Consider the following 19,843-nt stretch of genomic DNA (forward strand, 5'->3'; position numbering starts at 1 on the left):
AGCCATGCACACGAACTGCACTTTTGCTAATGCAGCAACTTTGAGCAGTATCAAGATTTCACCCGCAATTTTGAATTCTTCAAAGTTGAGTGGCAGTCCCCAAAGCAGAAAACTTCAAGGCAGAACAGTTAGGCGACTGTTGCCGATATATGTTGAGATAAACCTACAAATCCTCTCTGTTTTTCCGAATCCCTTCTGTAAAATGTGCTCTTAAAGGTTTCTAACTGGGAAGGGGTCAAGTTCAGTGCCTTGCTCATAGTCATGCTGTTGGGGGAGGTGGTGTAGGGGTCGTTTTGCTCCCATAGTGAAAATGAAAAAGTTGGTAACCATGGCAGCATGGCCAGTTTCTCTGCCTGTGAGGTGTTTGTTTTACTCTGCTGTCCTGCCAATCCCTCACTTACTCCGATGTACCCCTTGGTTGTCGATATGAGGGTCCTCAGGCCCATGAGCCCATTCCCTTTGGTTTCAGCTCCAAGATTGTCCCTTGTGCCCTGAACTGCCAACGCCTCTAGAAGGATTCCTCCTCTTAGGCTGCTGTGCAGATTGGCTCATGTGTCTCCCCCCTCCCATTGTCCTCGTTCCCATCTCCTCTCCACCGTACATCCGCCATAGCATCGTTCTCCCCCCTCATCCTCCTAGGTAAAACCTGAATACAGCCCTCACGGCAGTGGCGACGGTCCACCCGCCTTGTACCCGCTACTTCACAACAAGTTGCCTTACTCCCCACTTTCTCTTCTCCTTCTTGCAGGTTTTGAAAAGAGTCCTTGTTGCAGCTATAATGTCCCAGACCACCTCCTTTTCTCCATGTGCTTTGAAGCAATCTTTTTTTATTGTCATTGTAGCTTGTTACAAAACATCAAAGTACAAAATGGACCAACTTCCTAAAGCTCAATGATCAAGTCATCAAGAAGGCGGCTTTGTATTGTAAGAAGAAAGAAAGGGGTTCCTGTCCAGCCTCCATCGGGCCTCTTCACACTCTTGTTGAATGCGCCTGGATCAGTTGGCGGTGCCCTTGGCATTTAGGATCTGTTGGCAGCTGCCAGTCAAACTCTTTGCAAGAAGTAACAGGTCCAGTGCAGACAGATCCCATCCTGAACGTCGAGCGGGCAGATCTGCGCGGGAATAACTCCTTCCTTTTATGATTGGTTGGGTAACGTTTAGCATCCTTCTGCCAATTCCCATAGGTATCCAGAAGTTCAGGAATAGCTACCGAGTTTGCCCAGCTTCCCACTGACTACCAATGCTCACCAAAGTTTGAAAATGAAGTGGCTGTGCATTACTTTTTCTGCAACTTTGACAATAGTTACGTTTTCATTGTCACTTGCGATTTATTGCTCTTCTCCCCTTCTTTCAATGTTTACTTTGCATTTTTATTTTTTGTACTGACGTCATATGGGAGGAGGGACCTGCCCCATTTTCTCCCCTTTTCACCTAAGTGTTCTGCTGCTTCGTTCATTATTGCGATAATGCTTTTTTTGGTGTATGCATTTGCTGTCATTTGTGGGCACCCGCATCCCGTCAACCCTCGCTGAATTACCCCCCTCTATTCTTTCACTCCTGTACTTTCAAACTTTGATGTTTCAAACTTTTGATATTTTAAATTTAGGGCTACATACAATTTTCTCTGAAACAATTAGTAAATCAAGACCGCTGCAATGAGACGAGGGAGCGATTTCTCACCCCTGAACATAGGGGCTTGCTTTCTGAGTAGCTAGGCTCGCTTCATCCGTACATATCCAGCACGAGTGTGCCAGTTCTCCATGGAGCAAGCCAAGCTACCAGAAGGACCCATGGGAAGCTATATGGCAGGCCAGGGAAAAATAAAAAAATAAATGAACCTCCTGCTAACCAATGTGAAGTCGAGAATAGAAAACCTAACCGCGTGGCATCAGGAATGTCTCACCTACTCGGGGTCCAGAGGAAGTGCTCAGGTGAGTCTTTTCCCATAGCAAGAAAGAGGTCAGGTGTCAGTGTGGTTTCCTGCACATGCGCAGCACATTAATAACAAAGAACTTATTTTTATTGTCAGGACTCGTCCACGGTTGTTTTTAGCAACTTCCTTCCTGGTTGTTTCCTCTTCTGGCAGAGGGAACTGCAGGGACAGCAGAGGAGGCGCAGAGGCCCATTTCAAAAGGTTATTTGACCATACAGGGCCCGATTTATGGAATTTTTTGCACGGTTCAAAGTGACTTTACACTGCCGACACAAACCCTGATTCATGGAACTGTGCAAAGCGTATTTTTGCAGTGCATAGTCATTTCTGCAGTACAAAAATACATTTCGTACAGTTCTACCATTGGCCAACAAGCGCACATTTAAAGTGACACAGTTTCTGAGACCGATGGTTGAGTTTAGAATGTGCCCAGGCAGCTTCGCCCTCTGGTTGGTAAAATCCTAGACAAAGAAATGGCGGGAGGGGGTTAACAGCTGCAGGTTAGCACAGGACCCGTTGTATCGTCCGCTGCACAGCAGAAAAAAGAAAGGAAGCCAGCAGGAGAGCTGAACCCTTAAGTGACCATTTAAGAAAAGTTATTAAGCTTTCGCTGTCAGCCACAGACCCCGTCCCTGCCCCAAGGTGTGGGCTCCATTTCAATTGAAAAAGATGAAAGGCCCCCACGACAGGCCTGGGTTAGTGCTTAAGGCCTGTTCTTGTAATGCCTGAAACCATCATACATGCCTTTCACTTCCTCCTGAGCACCTTTCAAAGTGATATCTAAATGAATTTACTTGCTTATACTCCTCACACACCTGTAGCCAAGGAGACACTACATAACTTGGATTTGAGGGGCCTACTTAAATAGAGACTTCTTCATATTTTTCATCTCCCTACTCACAACCAAGGATGGCCAAGAGGTGGGGGAAACGATCCAGGCTCCTAGAGTGATGTGGGTAAGGTGCTGTGTTTCGCACTGCTACAAACTTCATGGATGTCCATTCCCACAGAGGCCTTCTGAACTTCGACCAGCGCGCTAGGGCAGTAGAAGCCCCCCCCCTCCGCCCCCGATATGTTTGGGATATTTCTTCTCTGTGAAAGATAGTGAGCTAAAGACTCTGGGTAAGTCTCTCGTAACCAGGACTAATGTCTGGCAGAGGGACTCCCCGGACGCCACTTGTTAATTTACAAGTGCCCATTGCAGACACAACTTTTCCCCCATAAGATAGCATCTGTGTTTGTGTGTATTCATTTAGATTACACCATTTGCATCTTTCAAGTGTGTTGATATCTTACGCATGGAGGTTTCCTTATAGTGCTGCGTTCACATAGACAGCTCCTGGTCTGATATGAACAGCCAAAAGGGACGTGTACAATATTAACGGCTCCAAAGGGGATGCCGGCACACTGGCTCAGACAGAGAAAGAAACATCACCCTATGAGGGAGATCTCATTCCCACAGACCACGGATGGAATATAATATACACAGGGTGACTGTAGGCAAAGGGGAGACTACACTACTATCCTCTGTTGAGGGATGCCTATCACTCACCAAGTCACTTTATTCCATAAAACAAAGTCACATTTTAAATAAAAGGATGTCTCTGTGCAACATATGGTTGTGCTAAATTGTGCACATTTGCTTTTGCCAATTTTATGAAATTCAGCACTCAATTTTTCAGAAATTGGCAAAATCTTGCAAAATGTCAAATCAAAAACAACTGCAAAAAAAATCACCTTTGCTAACAAAAATAGGTGTTTTTTAAAGCTCGCAAACATTAAGTAAAAGGCGGAGGCTGTTGCTGGATATTTTGTCAGCAATCTGAGTTAAATGTTTTCACTTTGCTGAGGAAAAAAAAAACAAGCAACGATTTACCAGCAGTTTTTTTTTTCTCCAGCAAATTAAGTTGAAAACTCTTTAAAACAATGTATATGAGTTTTCTGTTGTGCAAAAGATATTTTTACTACATTAAAGAAAGACTATTTACAGAGGTGTGTACCCCTTAGTCTGATGTATTTTTTTATCAAACTTGTATGAATAGGACACCTCGTTTTTGGGCACAAGGTATGAGATGCTCTGGAGCAGCTCAACACGAAAACACCCCCCCCCCTCCCCAAGTAGAGAATTCATAACATTGAAATCCTCCCTGACTAAATGCTATTCCTTTAAGGAACGTCAGCGTCTACATCTGGAATGCTTGACATGCCACTGACTCATGCTCAGCCCTACCTGACATTCTGAGGTCTTTGTCCTGCAACCAGGGATGCTCCCTATCATAAAATAACTAACCTCAGTAGTCATCATGGAAGGAAACTCAGCAGGAGGAAACTCTGTGCACCCCAATGCATAACTGACTCTTGCCCATCCATATAGGGTTTCTGATTATATTGCAATATTATAAACCTCAAAAATACTCAACGTTTCAACCTCTGAATGATTAAGAACAGTCCCGGCCTGACACATAACTAACTCTGCTGATCCGACATGTAATATTACAATTTCCCACTTCAACTTTACTTATTTGATCAAATTCTGAAAGATGAAAGGCTGAGTTCTTCTTACCCAGAATCAAAAGTGGGACCTGCAAGTTGGACATAGATCGCCACATTAGGTGCATTAACCTACTAGCGGCGGTCCTAAATGGATAACATTTGCAGATGCACAGGACTCGGCTTCCTCTTGCCAAGCCGCACCCCAAGCAGCCTCACCCGATCCCTCCCCTCCACCCATGCACCATTTCTCTCATTTTCAGAAAACGCTTGAGGTTTTGTTGGATGTTCTCCCCCAGAGAATCATAACGAACTTCTGTGAATATTTTAAAGGAGATTCGGGCTGAAAGGAAAATCTGCGGGAATCCGCAAACATACCCGAACCTCACTAGACGATTCACAGGAGCCCCCAGATCACATTTGGTAAAGTTTGCTCTGGCTTACTTCTGATCATAACAGACTTGACTCCAATGTCGAGGATTTCACCCACACTCAATTCCTTAGTCAGTCTCACCTGCCCTATCTGTCGGCTCATCTGCAATTTTGGCAGGGCACGGAGAACCCCGGTTGGCTCAGTTCTCTAAGGCTGTCACCAATCGTTGTTGACTTCCTGATGAAGTTTTAGATGGATGCAAATCACAAGTTAGGTACGAGTTTCTTTTGATTGTTTCTTGGACTTCCGACAGCTACCGTAACCAAATCCATCTCCCCTTCTCCTTCTCAATGCGCTTCTCCGCCAATTTTTTTCCGTCAAACCATCCACACATCCAGCACTGTACACCCACCCGTTCTTCATCGTCCAATTGAAGACGACACTCCAGAAAGCAACACTACATTTAACCAGGGCTCTTGCAACGACATGGGCATCGGCGTTGGCCCAGTCTACAGTCTCATAGTTGGAATATTAGGCTGACCCTAACTCCGGCGCAAGTTAAACTTCCTATGGGGAGCGAAGAAAAATCAGTCCGCTGTGCTTTGGGTGAATTTCAATTCTTTTTCAGGATGACAATATTCAGCTTGTGCTTACACTGAACATGTTCTCATTTCTATTTTACTTCAAACTGTGTTGCTCTGTGTTATAATATTATTAATCGGGAGGACAGCTTAGCAGCAAGGTACGTGCCTTGGAAGCAAGACAACACGAAGCAACACAGGTTTGATCCCCGGGTCCTATTAGAAACCTCTGGGTGTTTAAGCGCGTTATAAATACGCAACTAAGACAAAAACAATTACGCAACTAAAAAACAAACAATTCCTGTAACAGCGCCTCGATGCCCGCGGGCTGTGTGAGCACTTTAAAAATGTAAATTAAATAAATAAGTAGTCCACTATACAGAGGCAAGCACATGGCCTCAAGTGCGATTATGACTAACTTGTGCCTCTCCAGCTTCTAAACATTCTGGATGATCATAGTATCTCTGTTAAGTCTTTATAAACCCTCTATTCCTTTCATGCCTTAGTCTTCCTCTCCACTGGCACCATATACACACACCACAGTAATAACCCAGACTCGAATATGTATGCGGCCTATATGTTTCAATCAAAGGCATACAGTGGGTTTCGCTTCCAAATACCCAAAATAGACACATCTCTTGGTATTGTTTTTTTTATAAATTGTTTATTTTCAAAACCACAACCTTTAAAGCTCAGCGCTGCCTCAACAGCAATTTTAAAAAGATCTGCTAGCACCTTTTATCCTGGCTCTTGCCAGGCAGTCATCATTGTCGTCTCCTGGATTACTGGCTGGATTAGGCCATGTTTGAGCTGCAGTTTAGACTTTGCATTCTGCACAGATGTTTCGGGGGGTGACAAGCTCCTGATTAAAAAGCACTGAAACGCGTGCCAGGAAACTTGCTTGGGTGGGTCTTTTCCCCGCTCAAAGGCAGCAAATGATTGCTTTACAGATAGTGGGCTTCGGTGCTGTGTGCAGCCTTCTCGTCTGCTTTGATCGAAAATAGGGGGCGGGGAGTGGCCAGCTGCTTTTGAAATAAATGGTTGCCACTTTATCGGTAGGCCTTCTCTTAGAACTTTGGGGCCGATTCTGGTGAGATGTTTGTAAAATCTCACAGTGCAGTCTATTACATTACTGCATTTACACTGTGTCCACATACTAACGTGAACTTCTGGTGTGGTGGGCGTGACCGATCCGTTTTTCATTTCGAATGTCTGTTTGCACGAGGGACCACATGGGCAACGAGTATTGTAGAGATCAAAGGCAGAGCAGGTGCAAACGCCACCTGTATTTTCACCACTCTACGCTCTGTGTTTGCTCGCAATGGAATGGCCGATGCTCGGTACTTTTCACTTTCTGTGGAAAGTGCAAAACTAAAAATGAACGACATAATGTCATACATATGTATATGATACTGCTACACACACACATGGATAGTATATGATAGCACGGGGCAAAAATTCAAGTTGCAAGCTACTATCCAGCCATAAAAGTCACTCAGACTTAAAATCTATACATACACTGAGCCCACCATTTCATACTCGCCAAAAGCCAAACATCACTAGCCGTTGGCTGGTGGCGAGTGTACATTTTGTGCCCTGTTACTGGTAACATTATTACAATATATTATTTGTTAACATATATTATGTTATGCATACACACACTGTGTGTGTGTGTGTGTGTGTGTGTGTGTGTGTGTATATAAATATATGCAAATATAATCAACGAGAGGACACATTTTAAATTACATAATATAAGTCATAATTTTGTATCATAGATACCATCCATGTCGGCCTACAACTTCAGGGCAAACATGCAGCACGTCAGCAAACACAGCCAGAGCACTACGCGTTGTGGGCACTCAAACATTACATTTCTTCTTTACACCACAATGTTCCACTAGAATATCCCTGTAGGGCAGGGGTTTGCAACATGTGGCTCTCCAGAGGTCTTGGACTACAACTCCCATCACCCCTAGCTAGCAGAGTCAATGGTGAGGGCTCATGGAGTCAAACTCCAAAACGCCTAGAAAGTCGCAGGATGCACAGCCATGCAGGAGAGCACTGTTTGAATGTATAGCTGTGCTCCGCCCTACCCAAGAATGTTGCCAGCAGTTGTTTAGATAAAAACTTAATCAAGGAAGACAGAAAAAAAATCAATGGAAAGGAGGTTTGTACACAACAAATAAAAACAGCAAGAATCCTTTACAATTGTTTAAATAGAACAAACCAACAGTGCACCACAATTTACATCAACAAATTGTACTACAACGCCAGAATAAGTGACACCTTAAAGATAAGGGGCCTATTTCCTGGAAACAAGCAGCACATCGAGGGGGTCTGTTATGATGAGTTTTTAGTGGCTACAGATAGTTGGTCGCATAGTTATCAAAGAAAAGGTTCGATATTGAGAGGAGCTGGGAGCTATTTAGGTCCTCCTTGTAGCCTAGAAGAGCCTGGTCAGCTTGACACCAGCAGGAACCAGGAGCTCACTTTGGCTCTACGAGCCACCTTATGCAGAACAACCACACCCATGTGAATTCAACTCTGTGCATTTCAGACAATCTATAAACAAACATTAGGAAACATCTAGACAACATTTAAAACATAAGGCGCCATAAAGGACAAAAAGATATTTGTGCATATTATGTGGAAATTAGATTTACAGAAAGCCATGTACTAGCTAGCTCCGTGTCCCTCTGTGGTAGCTCCTGGTCACAGGTTAATGCTGGATACCCAGGAGCTACTTTTATCTCCTGCTTATCCAATCTCAAATTCGACCCTGAAAGATGTACCCATACGAAAGAATGGTCTTGTTACAATATTAAGAATGATTTGTGAAACACAACTTCACCCGATGAGAGCATCTAGGCACTGGTGTCCAGGTGCCGCAAGATCATGGCAATGGGAAACCCCTCTCTTTGCCGGGTTGACAATAACTTCCAGAAGATGAGGAAGGCAAGGCTGTTCTGAGGTGGAGAGGAAGCATCTGTGAGAATTGGCAATATCTTCTACATTCAAGGAAGTGTCCTTACATCAGAGAGTGGCCACTGGATGCTTTAATTAATTGAAGGGTGGAACGCGGCTAATGACATTTCATGGCTGCCAAGATACCGATTGCCACTTCCAGGACCCAAAGTATGCCCTTCAAGCTGGTAGGAGGGCACAGAGCCAGAGGAGAGGTGGAACATTTTCTTGCTGCCACCAACTCGGTAAAGCGATTGTGTAAGAGTAGAATTCCTTTTAATGTTAAATTCTCCTCACCTGCAAGTCCCGTGGCACGTTTTGCTGGACTCTTGAGCTTTTATCCAACTCTGCTGAGTGAGTGCGTTCCTTTTTCGACAATCACTCTGGCTTTTACTCTGTGTTTGGGAACCTTTTGTATCTCTTTTGTATCTCTATTGGAGCTATGTATCCCTCCAACTTTATGGCATCTGTAATTTTTTACTGCAGCTCTTTCTGTGCAGTGTTGCTGGGAAGCTCCTTGAGCTTTCCTATTTACTTTGCTGTGCTGACATTCTGTTATCAGGACAGGGGGATACTTTTTATCCACCCTGACCTCTATTTTGTTAAATCAGCACACCCCAGTTTATGTGGAGTGCTGAGGTGATACCATGTATCTCTTTTTCCACTTATCCTGTAACTTTCTAGTTACGGTGACAAGTTGTCGGAGTGGCTGGTGGCAGTGGATATGTTTCTACCAGCTTTTGTTGCAGGCTGTCCTTGCACCTGCAATAGGGAACACAGGGTGCGCCAAATGGTGGCTGTCCTTTTTTCCTCGCCTTCTCTTGATGACTTGCCCTTTATGAGGCCTTCTTTGACCTATCTGTGTGGGGGGGGGTCCCGATGGGTCTTTTATCTTTGGCGGGCTTCCCTTGGAAACCCGGCCAAGGCTCTCTGAGTGCATAAAGGACAGGAAGTGTGGCAGGGGTCCGAAACTCCCATGGTCTTTTTTTCCATTGTGCCTGCTTGGAACCAGTTCCAAATGGGGGGCTGGCTGTCCTCCTGGACAGCCCACCCCCAGATTTGCAGGAGAGGTTTGTGGTATGATTGGGGGGCTGAGCCAGTTCTTCACCGTAAAAGGGGAGGTCTTAGAACAAAACCTCAGAGTCAACCACTGGACTCAAGATCCGAAGCAGAAGAAGAAGATTGACGCCTGCAGCCACTTCCAGTGCCAGCTGAGTATCTGTTGTTTCCACGACAACTACTTCTGGACGACAGGGAAGACCAGAAAAAGACATCCTCCTCCCCTGGACTGGTAGGATCAACCAGTCCCAAGACAATTCTAACCATCCCTGGAAGAGATGCAATTCATCAATACCGAGGGTCCTGTGCCAATATTTCTAAATAGCTGCTTTTGGCATACAGGTGCAACAGGGATGTTACGTGTATTGTACAGATCTTTCACAATTGCAGAACAATAGTACTTTGATGGTTTACTAAAAGCCAGTGTCATTTGATGCACACTTTTGTTTGAACATTTTGCTACAGGGCAGAAGTTTGATTTAGATTCTATTAGCTCATGGTTAAACCATCTCACCTTGGGTCAAGGGCTTCCAAGACTCTGGGCAATGAACTGATGGCATTATAGAGGGCAATATGTTCTGCGAGGGAAGGGAGGTGAGTATTCTCAAAGGTTATTGTTCCTTAGGATCAAAATACTTCAATTTAAGTAGTACAAATAATGGTGCCACATAATGGATACCTTGGCACTTTAGTGGGAATGAGAGTGAAAAGGAAAAGGTTAAGTGGTCAGACAAGGTGAGGGGCAAAGGAGAATAAGCTGGGTCTAAAGTACTCATAAAACAGTGACAGGAGTAGGCATGCCCTATGTGGACAATGGGACGATTACACCTTGAGGTTTTCTGGTCGCATCATCAAGCCGGTCACTGTTGTCTCCCTTTGCTGACAGTAGATTGCAATCGACCAGTGGAGTGACAAAACAGATCTGAAAGATTGGCCTGTAAGGCAGTCACTCGGTCACATGGACAATGAAGGAGTAGGAAAGAATGAGCGAGGGTGGAATTAACTGCATTCACATTCAGGGAGGGAACATTCAAGTTGCAAGCTACTAGCCAGCCATCAAAAAGTCTGTCTGCACCTCAATTATATGCTTACACAGAACACACCATTTATTACTCACCAAGAGTCAAATATCACTACCCAATGGCTAGTCCTGAGGGCACATTCTGGACCCAGATTTACAGATTATTAGAGACAAGCTTCGAGGCAATACTTTACTTGAACACAACTTGCCGGCACTCACTCGCGTTTGGAGTAATGAATAACTATGATTGCTAGATCAGAGTGCTGCGCAATTCTACCCAGGAGAAAAGCCAGTGGTTAGGATGTGCTGCCTGAACATTTACCGTCCCCCGGTTTTGATTTTCTCAGTGAGGCTCATTTAGTGAGATGGGTCGCGGCCAGGTGTTGGTCCCGGATTCTTTGTACCCAGGCACTCAACTGCATCTCAATGATCAGTTCCTGTAAGCGATTTCAACCCAGCACTTCACCTAAGTCAATGCCTGGCGTGGGATGCACAATTGAAACCCTTAATTATATATTTTTGTCGATAAGTTCTTTTATTTCTGAATGATGTACCCTTATATCACGCCCCTCTCTTTCAATCCCCTGGTCTCACTGAACCAGGAAGCAGGCTGTTTTGCAAAGTTAAAATATTTATTTATGAATTTGCACAATATATATCACACTATTTAATATTTATACCATGATCACCAATGGGTGATATCACAAAAATCAACCATCTCTTTAATCAGAAGGAGTATGGAAAGGAAAAATAATGCAGCATAGAATAAAACTTTGTGTGGGTTCAGTCAAATGCAATGTCACTCTTTCCCCCTGCACACTACTCAATCCCCCCCAATATGCAGCATAAAGAGATGGAAGGATAGAACACAGGTTTCAGGAAATACACACTCAACAAATATAATTTCAATCCCAATTTCCCCCAGCAACTCAGAGAGAAACAGGACTGAATTCAAACAGGTCAAATGCTTTTGAATGTGGCTTGAATGAATGGTTGAAACACTGAAAAATGGATTTAATTCAATAAATAGGATTCAAAACTAGTGGGAGCCGCTTTGTATAGTTTCAGATAAACACTAGCAATGATGATTGAATAACTAGCAGGTTGAACACTGAATTCTAAGGTCGGATGCAAAGAACAGCTGTTTTACACGTGATGAAATTGAGCCAAACGAAAATTTGCGGCAAACGTTTCCGCACGCGAGAAGTGCGATTGCGGAATAACTAGAAGGAGTTGGAATGCGGTTTTGGATTCGCTGGAAAGCTGAGGATGTTAGCATGCACGGTACGGAAGTTATGAAGGTTTTAGGAGAGGTCGGTTTTCCTCAGAAAGAGTCAAGATTTTCAAATGAAAGATGCGCTTTTGAATATTACAAACAAGATTTCTTTACACTAGGGAGTCTATGAAGCGACAAGCTAAACGACAGCACAGCCACCAACACAGCGACGTCTCTGGATGGTTTCTGCCCGCCGAGACGCTTGCCTTTCTTCAGAAAATATATTAGTGCAACGATGGTATTATCACTACTATTACCAAAGGACTTTAGGAATGAGAGAAATATTCAGGAACGGAAAACATTTTCTACAATGCAGTTCTGTATATGATGGAATGGGTTTGGGTTTGGATAGGATTACTTATGGATAAGATACTGGCTTGGGACAATTCTATGCTATAGATACTCACAACTACTGTTTGGCATAGGCCTGTCAGGGATCTGGTCAAAGATTTCTGGACTGGAATTCTGCTAGCCCACCGGACTAGACTCAGGCGCTCGGATTCTGCATTCAGCACGGCACTCTGGCCACTGCACGGCTCTCTGGACTGGATCTGACGGGTTGGTTCTGGTTCACAGCTATCTGGTTACAGCTCTGCTCTACTGGTTTGGATCTCTAGATTCTAGTGAGAATTCTTAGCAAGCAAGCAGAAACAGCACAGCCAGGCTGTTCTCTTTGTTGTTCCCCTTGGAGGTCTGGGGTAAAATCTGGTTTCAGGATTATTAAAAGGCCAAGCTGAGAATGGTTCAGCTTTGGAATTTGGGCCTTTCTGCTTTCAAAGTTCTGGAGTCTTGGATATGGATTCCTCTTGCAAAGTGCTCCGCCAGTAATCAGTTGATGGGTGAATGTGTGTGTCCCTCTAGGTCCTAAGCTGTCTCTATTTATGTATTTCCCTGAGGGGTGGGTAGACTGAATTATACTAGGCACACCCTCTAGGAATCCCATTGGTTACGGTCTGTCCTCTCTCCTGATTTGAGAAGAACACATGGTGTCATGATGATGCGGTATTTTACAATCCAGGGAGAACCCCCCCTTGGTTTCTGCACAGTAAATCTATTTTTCATATAAAGCATTTTTACAATATTACCAACTTGCTAGCAATAACATATTTACATCACAGATTTAGTAGAGCAAGTATTCATCCGAGTCCCATCTCAGTGAGACCGGGGGGGTTCCAAGAGAGGAGCGTGATATAGGGGTACATCATTCAGAACTAAAATAACTTATAGACAAAAATATATAATTAAGGGTTTCAATTGTGCATCCCACGCTAGGCATTGACTTAGATGAAGTGCTGGGTTGAAATCACTTACAGCCCACCAAGACCGAAACATGTCTGGGGTATCATGGGTTCCCATGAAGAGGGAATGTGCGCTAGCAGTTTTGCCTTGGAGTGGTCCTGTTTAAGCAGGGCTAAACTTGGGAGGATAGCTCAGGGGCAACGTGCTCGTCTTGGAAGCAAGACGACACGGATCACCACAGGTTCGATCCCCGGGTCTGCGCTTAGAAACCCCTGGTATTAAACGCATTATAAATAACATATATCAAGCTTGTAAATGGTGGGTCCACTTCTATAATGGCACACAGGAGAAAAACTGTAGACAGAAGCACCCAGAGGAACTCTCAATGGTTCAGAAGAATTTATTCAGTCGTGCATTTCAATCCCTCACTTTTTGGATTTCTCAGTTTCTCTAATTACTATCAAGAGTACTGAAAGAATACCAACCAACAACCGTATATGGCATGTTGCAGACAATGTTTTCTTGGTGAGCTGGGGCTGCCATCGACGTGATCCTGCAGCTTTATTGTGTCGGGCAGAGCAGGGACTGAAGTCATATGAAGGCAGGATGTCCTGCCTAATACCAACGCAGTGAATCAGAGAATTCTAGAGACTTCGGATGAGTATAACTAGATTAGTGGACTCTAGGCAACCTGCTCTATCTGTATTTCTGTACTGCCTGTATAGCCGGTCAAGTGGCACAGCGAGTAGAGCGCCCGCTTTGACACCCGTGCAGAGCCTGTTAACGCAGGTTCGAATCCCGGCGGGGCCAAACTCAGCCTTTCATCCTTCCGAGGTCGATAAATGAGCACCACACACCGTGGGTAATAATAAGCAGCGCTCAGATACCTGAGGGTTTGTAGCGCTATATAAAAGCCTAATTATTATTATTATTATTATTATTATTATTATTATTATTATTATGCGTTCATCTTATCTGCATAACCGTTTTGTCTTGTAACCAAGTTCTCAAGTATTCTTGTGCTTGTATTCAAACCTTCCGGGTTTGGTTTTTTTGCGCTATACCAAATAAACAAACAAACAAACAAACAGGAACTTCTCTTGATGGGCTTCCAACAGCTTTGCCATATCTAGCGCCAGCACACTGAAAACCCTGAAGAAAAGTGTGGTGCCTACATGTGGTTCCAAAATGCGCCAAACACGCAAGATGCACCCCGCGAGGCATGGCCAATGAGACCAAAACCGTATGGCATTGCTTGTGATCCCATGCGCGGGGGTGGGACGAGGGGTCCTAGCAGCCCTTTGAGACCGGGGTCAAGAGAGATTTGTATATGGTTTGGGCTCTCCTCTAATGGCAGAGACGAGCTAAAACAAATTATAGAATGAAATGCCACTGTGACGAATTCCCAGTGGCTAGCACTAGTTTGCTCACGCCATTTCACCCATGAACTGTTGGTCCTTTCATAGGTGTAAATTCTGTCTTGAGTAGAAAAAAGGTGTCAAATAACAAACAAAAAATAGTATAACGAATGAAAAGGTGTAGGTGGGTATCAGTGAATGTACACTTACTGGGGACAATGTAAACAAGTTTTAAGTGATAGGGTTAACTTTACAAAGTCATGGGACTTCGAGCTTACTAAGAATATCATGTTTCATATATGTTAATGTTAATGTTAAAGGATATTTGTACCGCGCACTATCACAACCGGAGTGGTCCCCAGGTGTTCTGGCGGCTCTGAAAAAAAGGGAGGGGGGTGGTAAGTTAGTGGCAATAAGCTGGAAAAGTGCAAGAGAGCAGTGATGTGCTGTTGGCAGCCTCAACCCGGTGGTTCCATTAGCTGGGCTTGGGGTGTTTTTCCGATCCGTAGTCGTTGTGTGCTGTTGTGCGATTCTATGTGTGGTTTGTTTTGTTGTTCCGTGTAGGGTAGTTTGTGCGGATTGTTGTGTTATAGGCTTGTCGTTGTGTTTGGTTAGAGTTTGAGAGGTGTATGCAGAGGGGTGAAATTGTTATTGGATAAATGCTAACAATCACAATTATATCTGAGTGTTGCATATGCTGACCTTCACGATCCCATGTAGTTCCCACGTCGGCTAATGTTCATGATTACGTCTAGGTGTGGCTCATGCCAACATTCACAATTCCATCTAAGTGTGGCATGTGTTAATAATCACAATTTCCTCTCAGTGTGGCACATGCTAACATTTACAATTCTATTTAAATGAGGCATGTGCTAGTAATCACACTTCCTGATGCAGTCTAGGCTTGGCATACGCTAACAATCGCTATTCTATCTAACTGTGGTACGGCCGACATTCACAATCCTATCGAGTTGTGATGCAGGTTATTGTTCAAACCTTATGTGAGAGTGGCGCATGCTAACATTTTTGGGGGTATTGTATACCGTATACTACATTTGACTAGGGAGGGAGCGGAAGAAGCAAGGACACATCTATTTCAGGAAAGTGCTCTGCAGTGACCTCTATGAGTCACATAAAAACACTAAGTCAATATTAAAATAAAAAGGAATAGGACGAGGGTAGGAGGTGGGCCATTTCTGCCCCTCCTCCACCCACTAGACTTTTAAAATCCCTTTGTTCTTTCTCTCTGAACAATTGTTGGTGTTATTTCTACAAATCTTTGAGGGATTAAATAAAAAAGAATGGGCATGAAAACTGAATTACCGCAGCCCGCAGCCACAGAGCTTTCTGTGGCTGTTCCCTGCGCAGCACCTTCATGGCAGTATGTACTAGGCCCCAGCAGCCCTTACTGCAGCCATGGAGTAATAGGCCAGGCGGGATGAAGAGAGAGTGGGACAGACCCAGCTATTTACTGTTCCGGGGCACTCCTTCACAACCGTTGCTTGTGTTTCGAGACCCTATCAGGGACGTCATTTCACCAAAATGCCAGGGGTAGCGGAAGTGACATCACACGACCCTTGACCCCTGATGACATCACAGTAAGTGATGTCATTCGCGGGAAGCGATGTGACACGACATTTCACATAGCATTGTACACTACGAAAAATATGGTTACGATATCACTATAATGTGATGTACATTTCATACAAGAATTGATCGCCATATGCATCGTTAAGATCAGTGTGTATAGGCCCATATTACCAAATTACTGTCAATGCAAGCAAACGTCCATGACCAAATGATAATGATGTGTTATTATATAGCACTTACACTTAAGCGCTTTATATAGAAAAACTATACACCCAATATCACCCAACCTTTGTTGGTACTCATTTATCAACCTCAGAAGGATGAAAGGATGAGTTGAGGTGTTTAAGAACAGACTAAATCAATGACTCACCGTCTGAAGTGTGCCTGAAATAAACCTTTGAGTCTAGCAATTATTGTATAGAATTACAGAAATACACATTATTTGGTATTCCTATTCTTTCTTATTAAGGGTCAGTGCTGAAAGTGTTAGACTTGTGGCACTCCTGTTCTTATGTTTCTTCTATTTTTAAAGGGGCCTGAACAAGAAAGCCAGCCACTCCAGAAGTAAAGAGCCACATGGTGATCGCCACAGCCCAGGAGCTTGCATTGAAAAAAAAATTAAAACAAAAAAAATTACATTTTTGGGGTGTTTTTTTTAAGAGGTCGCAAGGGAGACCACAGAGGTCGCAAGGGAGACCTCAGAGGTCGCTGAATGACGTCCCTGGACCCTATTTGCAGTGAATGCCACCATGCCATGGGAATATTGGCAGGAAGGAGAGAAAGTGAGAGCTGCTTCCTGGATATGAAGGAAGGTCGTACCAGTCTCGGTGACTGCTTGTGCAGCTATGGGACTTCACCTCTAGACCAGCACTGTGACGCCAGTAATCGTCAGCTATAATGTATCACTGCAACTAGTGACTTTTTTTTAATCTGACGCACCTACTGATAGAACACAGCTGCACAGAAAGAAGAGAACTGACAGCTTTTATGGATTCGAAGAGTAGCCTGTCTGTTAAATGTCATCGCGAGTTCTGCAATAAAACTCTTTGTATATGTGTTTCATAGTAGTATGTTCCTAGTCATACGGACAGTTCCTTAGTATTTCCATGTAAGCATCTATGATATTAAGTGAATACTCTGTAACAACGCTGCGATGCCCCTGGGCCGTTTGGGTGCTTTATAAATCCAAATAAATAAATGATCTGTAGGTCGCAGGTTCGAATCTTGGCAATGCCAACTGAGCCTCCCATCCTTCCCGAGGTCGATAAATGAGTACCAATTTTGGTTGGGTGATATTGTATGTAAATATGTGTTCTGTGAAGCGCATTGGATTAAGGCGCTATATAAATAACACATCATTATCATTATCATTATTACAAAGCTTAAGCCCAATCGCAAACCGTGAGCAATAAACATGCATGTAAACCACACAGAGGGGACACCAAAGTTCCAGAAACGTATCTAAAGCGCATACACACGTGCCAACAGAAAAAAAAGCCACTTCATTATGAAGAGCGGGCTTCATTTGACACCCGGGTGGCACCTCAAACGCCACGGTTGTCATTGTTTTTGTTTAACACGCAATGCTTGCCGTGAGAAGTATTTACACCGGCCAGGCGCAGCCTGAGCTGCACGCGCGCTGCAGTGACATGAGGTTGCAATCGGCTGCGCTTGTTTTCACTGTCAAGACCCAGCATCGCTCAGCTGCCCGATTAGGTTTCCCCACCAACCACCGCCGCCGCCCTTCACCCCGAATCCAAACCAGAACCACAACGAGTAGACTTTGTGCCCGTCACAGGCATCATACGCCGGCTTTGTCGCTTTACCAAACCACGCCATGTCATTCACACACACACTCCCCAGAAGCATACCTTCAGTTTGCCGTCCCACATTCCTTTGCCGCCACGGGTCCCAAACGTCGAAAACATTTCATAGTAAGCACAGGGGCCGAGCAAGGGGGGGCTGGTGTACACACGCGCTGCCCTTGCCGCGCGCGCGATGCTTCGCAGGCATCTGCGTTTCCCGGCCGCATGCTGCTCGGGTGGCGCGCGGTTGCACTTGTCTTCAGTCAGCCCCGGAGAATAACACGCTAAAGTTTCTGCTGCTTCCCTTGGCAAGGCTGCGCGAGGCCCCGCCCTGCCGCTGTTTACAGCCCGTGCAGCCCGAGGGGCGGTCCTCGCTGAGGCGGAGGAGAAGGAGTGAGTGGACAGCCCGACAAAGCCCGGCCAAACCCACTCCTCTTGTTAGGAGGAAACGCTCCTCACAGCGGCGCGCGGCCCCGTGTGTTTCGAGAGGCCAGGCGAGGCGGGGCAAGGCGGGACGGTCCTGTTACGCATTTGTTATGCAAAAAGTATGCCGCAAAATGAATCATACGGTAATCTTTCAGAAGAATGCGAGGTCACGGGGAAGTTCAACAACTTGAGGAATTTTATTGAAGAAGGTAAACAGCAGAGTGTATCTAAGTGCACCCATTGCAGGCGGCCTGTTTGCAGCCCTCGCGCACAATGGGCGCTCTGTGCGCGTGAATGAACTCCGGGGACAATGGCAGAGATTCCTCGGTGAAAATAAACAGCCAGTGCGGCTCTGCGGCCCAGGTCACCGAAAAAGGAGCACAACAGCGGTATTTTCATTATGTGACACCAAAATAATACCGCCACCCCACCCTCCCCCCTGTACATTGAGGTATTTAAGGCCTGTGGTCCCCCCTAGGGTCATTCCATACCTCCCAGTACACGGAGGCGGACTCTGCCCACTAAGGCTGTGCTGTCCGTAATTTGCCCTTTTGTGACATTAGAGCACGCAGCAGTGTCTCTAAGCGTTTAGAAGCAGCCGGAAGGTAGGTGCGATGTTAGCGCTATAAAACATATTAAACAAACATAAGCAAAAACTGCTTTCATGTCAATGCTGAGAAAAGTTTAGTTGGAGATATTCTGCACAGATGACATGCTTACGTAAAACAGGTTCTACGCTTCTAAAGGCTAGCGGAAGTGTACTTTTGCAGTACAGAAGAACACATTGTCCCAAAGGTTATTATTGTTGTAAGGCTTTTTTGTACTGTGCCTGCTCCCTACAGTATTAGTCGCGGCACCGTAACCGTGTCCAAGTTAAGGCGCGTTAAGTCCGCCCCAAGCACAGCAGGATCTTAGTCTGCTTAGGGTGCAATGACTGAAAAAATGTGTAATACAAGAAGAGTGAGATGTAAAAAATGGTGCAGAGCATGAGATGGTGTGTAAGCAGGTGATCGATCGATGGGGGGATATTGCTGTACAATACATTTATATGTAAAGCCTGGGTGCGTGGTGGGCTCAAGATATGCTCAAACTATCCTAAGTATATTGTGACCACGGTTGACCAGGGTCCTCCCAATGGATGGGCAATCCCTTTTTAAAAGGTCTAGATAAAGAAGCTGCCCAAGGCTGAGATCAAATGTCTTATGTAGTTATGTTGCTTACAAGGTAAAATAAATGGAACCGTTATACAACAGCAAGCCACGGCCGTAAGGCTCCTCATAGCCCTATGTCCAAGAGAAAAAATCACCCCCTTCCTCCGTGTCCTTCAATGGCGATCGGGCGATGATCCACTTTCAAGGCGATGCGCAACACCCGTCGAGCTCTTCACAAAAAAAGACCGGGATACCGGCATCAGAAATGCACACGCTACAGGCCTAACAGATACCTCAGATCAGGCTGAATACTTCTTCTCGTCATTCCAGTAATAAAATCAACCCGGATGGAGGGCTCCTCCTTCTCAGTCCAAGCACCCGCCACATGGAAATCCCTACCATTACCCATCCACAGCATAGAGGACCATCTCGCCACCAGGAAGGCTCACACAACCTGGCTCTCCCTATCAGCACCCACACAGACTGAGCCCACATCGCACCTGTGCGCAAACTATCGCCCGCCCCTTTCAGGGAAATCGGGCACACAAGACCACGCATGTATGACATGCTCTGCATG

At 45.0% G+C, this 19,843-nt stretch overlaps 1 protein-coding gene across 5 annotated transcripts in view; it reads right to left on the minus strand.

The window, feature by feature from the left end:
* GPR146 (G protein-coupled receptor 146) overlaps window positions 1-19,843 on the minus strand; it is a 373,395-nt gene that overhangs the window by 35,951 nt on the left and 317,601 nt on the right. The window contains exon 1 of one of the 5 annotated variants that reach the window (XM_069647213.1): window positions 17,756-18,130. The exons of 3 other annotated variants lie outside the window; for them this stretch is intronic. The gene's annotated coding sequence lies outside the window, so the exon portion shown is untranslated. Of the gene's footprint in view, window positions 1-17,755; window positions 18,131-19,843 lie in introns of those variants that run through there. One more of the 5 variants, XM_069647212.1, reaches the window with a different exon arrangement.

The sequence above is a fragment of the Ambystoma mexicanum genome, chromosome 2q, assembly GCF_040938575.1.
Source record: "Ambystoma mexicanum isolate Mex_15411 chromosome 2q, UKY_AmexF1_1, whole genome shotgun sequence".
Taxonomy (NCBI): Eukaryota; Metazoa; Chordata; class Amphibia; order Caudata; family Ambystomatidae; genus Ambystoma; species Ambystoma mexicanum.